We start from the raw sequence: 5493 nt of genomic DNA on the forward strand, positions 1-5493 counted from the left end.
ATGCGACTCCCATGATGCATTATGGTGGTTCAACAAAAGGGGAGTCTGTGGTGTACCATGGGAGACGTCGACCAGCTAGCGAGACTGGCCCATAGAGGAGAATGGGGGCATGAGGCATCCGAATTACAGCTCCCATGAGGCACCAGGATGGCATTTCAGTATCAACATTTTCAGTTTCTGATTTTTGCTAAAAAATCACATTTTTTTCATGGAACATTTAGATTGAGCAATTTTTAAAATAAAAAATGGACCTTTGCTGCAGAAATTTGCCTTTAGATTAAAAAAATAAGTTTCAGTCAAATCAAACAAAAAACCCATAATTTTTGGATGGAAAGTTTCCCACCACGTCAAGTTATCCCTTTGCAGCCATAGGGACAAGAAACTTAAAATTCTGCAGACACTGATGGGGCCACCAGTGTAGTGCTGGAAAAGTGTCAGACTGCCTGCTGTGCCTCACGTCAAGTCTTGATTTTCAGGTGGGTGTAGTCTCCAGTTTAATCCAGTCTCTGTATTCCAAAATTCAACAGCATCATTGCATGTCTGTTGCTGAGAAATTGCACATTTACAGTACTGAATGCTCTTGATGTGCTACACAATGATAATACAGGCTAGAAATAGAAGTGAATTTCACTTCCACCAAGCAGGTGGATTACCGAATCCAAGGGAATAAACAAAAACAAAAAAAGATAGGAAATGCATAGCATGAGAGACAGTCAAAAGCAGGGGCAGGGAATCTTGCTGTAACCTTCTGCCAGGTGGATCCAGCAGCAACAAGGGCCGGGTTCAGTATCTAGGGGTTCCTTTTCAACAATACAACACAAAACCAGCTCAAGCCCTCACCCAGTGACTTGGGACAATTACACACCACCCCCTCGGCGCCTCTAAGAGGCAATACTTCCCCTCTCACAAGCACAGAGTCTGAGTCTAGCAAAAACTTGTAATAAAAGTAGGGAAGTAACTCAGCATTAATTTGGGAAAACACTGCAGCTAGGGTTCATAAACATAAACCATGAGCAAAAGACCCAGCCCCAAGTAAGTTGGGCAGTGTCCTTTTCCCCTCAGGTTCTTAAGTCCAGCAACCCAAAAGTCCCTTTAACATGCCCATCTCTTCTGTGCTCCCCACTCAGTTGCTGTTCTTGACCAGTGCAGCCCCAGAGTTCAGAGGTTCATCCTTAGAGTTCACCTCCCATCCTGTGTGGAAGGAGGCACCTTACACGCTTCACTGCTCCGGCACTCACTCATCACCTCAATGGCCGATTGCCACGCCTCTCTGTGGAGCTCTGCTTTGTCCCTCTCCACCAGCCACACTGCTGGCCACGCCTCTCCACCAGCCGCCCTTCTGTCTACTTGTCAAGATGTCTTCACGGTCCCCCACTTAACACAGCTGTCAGTGATTCCAGCTGTTGTGGGGGAGCCTCACTGCTGGTGCACAGTGGGCGGTCTCTTGCAATAGGGATATTGTCCCAAAATAGGTCTAATACTTAGATCTAGGTAACAGTGATTTCAGCTCTGGAGCATATAACAAGACTCTCAATTGCGTGTAAATTAGCTCTTTTATTATACTGTGGCAAGAAAGGGTCAAATGGTGTTTAAGACCCTTAAACAGCACCCACACCACCAGGTACAAGTACCTATCTCCACTCATTGGGCTTTGGAACCCATGTCCCCTGCCTAGCGAGTGCTGTTCAGTTGAGGGTGAGTCCCTCCATTGGGGTATGCCAGATACAGTTCTGCTGCCCTCGGTTCACACAACAAGGATAACAACCCTGTATTACTCCCGCCCCAATAACAAGGAGACTGGGGATCCAACACCAGCCACAAGTGATCATTTGGGCAAACAATCCCATCAAGCTGAGCACCTAGGCCGGGTGGGTGTGTCCATGAAAATGAGATCAGCTCCTGAAGTCTTTTTCTACGGCTCACCACTAGATGTCAGGGGAGAGCTCATTCAGACTCTGTTTACATTACTATGAATCGAGTTTAAATAAAGAGACAAGTGTCTTGGTAATTCCTTTACACAAAGATTTACTTGTGACAGAATTAGAAAACAAATTTGGCTTCTCCCACAAGAGAAACACAAAAGAACAAAAGCCTAACCTAAAATGATTTTCCCTCTTCCTGTAAAGATGAGATTCCAAAACAAAAAAAAGACAATGCAATGCGGTTAACAGCAAATGCAAGTGGGGAGCAGGGCAGGCCAGCCTTCTACAAGCAGAAACCGTGCATGCAAATTGAAGATGCTTTTATGTTGTGTGACTAATGGGATGCCCTCTTAGCACTCAGAGACACCCTTCTGAGATCCTTGCACCTGGTCCTCAGCAAATGTAAACTGGGGTAACTCCAAATCCAGCCTCATCATTTAGAGGCGCTACTCACCCCAAACCCATTGTTTAATTTTCTAGGTCGTGCTGAGAGTTCTAGGGGCAGGTTCTGGTCATTGGTCCTAGAGCTAAGTAGGCTTGGAACCCACAGTTGGGGACAGGTATCCCAAAGATCTCAGTGCCCAACCAGCTGAGCTCTTCTGAAAATCTGGCCTCTAGGCTTAGAGCCTGATTCTGCTTCCAGAGAAACTATCGACCATGCTCTAATTTTGTTCAGACAGGAGCAGGACTGGTGCAATAATCAACAGCAGTAAATGTTTAGAGAGAAGAGTCACCACACATTGGAGTAAGACCCAGATCTGAGTCAGGTTGAAATGCCAGTTAGATTATAAGATGAATGCTAACTAATTGTTTCATTAGGGATGTTAGCCTTGCAAAAACCCCAGGGCCCAATTTCCCAGTGTAACTCCACTGAAATCAATGGTGATGTGTCAGCCACACATTGGAGTAATGTGGGCCCAAGAAACACTCATTGCCCAGCCCTGGTTATGGCAGTCAGGGCACTGTGTGCATCCCTTCCCATATGGGCAGGACAGCAGTGTGTGGTACCCTTAATATCTGCCTCATCCGCTGGGATTTCCCTATTTGAGTGAAAACAGCTCTGCACTGCTCTGTCCCTCCTGCCATACAGAGTCCTCAGCTGAGCTGGGTTGTTGGGCCCTGTTGATGGGCCCAACTCCTGAGGAACAGGGGTTAAAAGCAGCCCTGGGGAGGGCTGTGGCTGGGAGAAAGCAGCTACTAGGCTCATTGGGGAAGCAGCCACAGCTGGGACATGCCCCAGTCAGGCCACAGATGGCCCTATAAAAGGCCAGTGAGCCAGGAGCTGGCAGAGACTCTCTCTAGCTTTGAGAGGGAGGGACCTGGCTGCAGGGAGCTGAGAGAAGGTACCTGGAGTGGAGCAGGGCTGGGGGAAGGCCAAGGGAGCTGGAGAGCTCTGGCCTGGAAACCCCCCAGGCTGCGGTCTAATGGAAGGCCAATTAGGTACTGGGGTTGCAGGGGGCAGCCTACGGGTAGGCAGAGGCAGCAGGTCCAACCCCTCCTTGCCTATGAGGAGTGGCTTTTACACTGCAGTCTGCCCCAGTGAGCGGGGGCTAGATGGTGACTGGCAGTAGCCCATGACTGAGGCAAGGTGGGGATAGAGGGTTGGGGGTTCCCCTGGGTGGGGAGACCTTGAGTCTGCGGGGGTATTGCCAGGGGACAGCACCCCAAAGACAAGGGGCACTGGGTCCTGGGAGGGACATGGGGGCCCACTGCAGCGGGACACCGGCCTGCAGAGGGCGCTTCAGAGGCTGGAAACGCTAATTCCCTGAGATGACCAGCAGGAGGTGCCGCAGGGGTGAGTCCCACACCGTGACACGTGGTGTAGAATGTGGGCATCTGCAGTCTGCCCCTGATACATGGAACCAAGGCAAGGACTGTGGGACAGTTGCCCAGATCCGAGTGAAGGAACTGAAGGTGGAGACGCAGGACAGAATGAGGGACTACTACTGGAGAGCCTCTGTGGCCCATCTCGCCGAGCAGCAAGCAAGGCTGCTACAGCTGTTGCGGGGGAGGGCACATAGCTCTTATCGGGGGTCAGGCACCTTGGGCTGGAAGCCTGTGCTGGGGCCTAAAGACTGTTTCACCTGCGGGCGAACGGGGCACTATAAGAGGGAGTGCCCCTATCGGGACGGAGCAAAGAGGCTCCGCCTGGGACATTGTGGAGAGACTTGAGTGCCCCCTGTGAAGCTAACAGGGGGGCTTCAAACTTGTTGGGCCTGTGGGGAGCCGGGGCACAAGAAGAGGGAGTGCCCTCATGGGACTCACAGGGCCAGGCTTAGCCCAGAGGTGGTCAAAGGAAGGCACTGGCTGTGCTTCCTGTACCACAAGGCCAGCCAAGTAAAAGGGCCTTGCCCCCAGAGAAGGAGGTGGAGGCCAGAGGATGGGGCTTGGTCGGAGACTGCCCCAAAGGAGGGGGTGGTAAAGACCAGGGCCCTAGAAAGGGGATTGTCTGGGGCAGAAAAGCCCCAGATAAAAAGTGGAACCCACGCGGGAGCGGGACGACCTACAGTGGGGACCCAGACGGACAGGGGAACCCATGCAGGAGTGGCTCCAGGCACCAGCACAGCAAGCGCGTGCCTGGGGCGGCAAGCCACGGGGAGCGGCCTGCCGGTCACTGTGAGGACGGCAGTCAGGCTGCCTTCAGCGGCCTGACTGCGGGAGGTCCGCTGGTCCCGCGGCTTCGGAGGCAATTCGGCGGAGGGGACACCGATGGCGCGGCACCGGCGGACCTCCTGCAGGCATGCTGCTGATTCCGCGTGACCGGCAGGCCATCCGCAGGCACGCCGCTGAAAGCCGCCTGCCTGCCGTGCTTGGGGAGGCAAAAAACATAGACCCGCCCCTGAAGCCATGCAGGAACAGGACTGGCTACTGTGGGGACCCAGACTGCAGAAGAGGGAAGCAGGTTGCTCCTCTTAATAGAAAACCTGAGGCAGGAGAGGGACATCCTGAGGGCCCAGCTAAGAGGGAAGCTGGGGAGATAGGGGACCCCCCCCCAGTGTGGGCTTAAGGGGGAGGGTGTATAGTGGGGCGGCTGACCCACTCCTGCGGAACAGGGGTTGAAAGCAGCCCTGGGGAGGGCTATGGCTGGGAGAAAGCAGCTACTAGGCTGATTGGGGAAGCCGCAGCTGGATCATGCCCCAGTCAGGACACAGCTGGCCCTATAAAAGGCCAGTGAGCCAGGAGCTGGCAGAGACTCTCTCTAGCTTTGAGAGAGAGGACTTGGCTGCAGGGAGCTGAGAGAAGGTACCTGGAGTGGAGCAGGGCTGGGGGAAGGCCAAGGGAGCTGGGGAGCTCTGGCCTGGAAACCCCCCAGGCTGAGGTCTAGTGGAAGGCCAATTAGGTACTGGGGTTGCAGGGGGCAGCCCACGGGTAGGCAGAGGCAGCAGGTCCAACCCCCCCTTGCCTATGATGAGTGGCTTTTACACTGCAGTCTGCCCCAGTGAGTGGGGGCTAGATGGTGACTGGCAGTATCCCACGACTGAGGCAAGGTGGGGATAGAGGGTTGGGGGTTCCCCTGGGTGGGGAGACCCTGAGACTGTGGAGGTATTGCCAGGGGACAGCACCCCAAAGG

The sequence above is a fragment of the Emys orbicularis genome, chromosome 9 (genome assembly GCF_028017835.1).
Source record: "Emys orbicularis isolate rEmyOrb1 chromosome 9, rEmyOrb1.hap1, whole genome shotgun sequence".
Classification (NCBI taxonomy): domain Eukaryota; kingdom Metazoa; phylum Chordata; order Testudines; family Emydidae; genus Emys; species Emys orbicularis.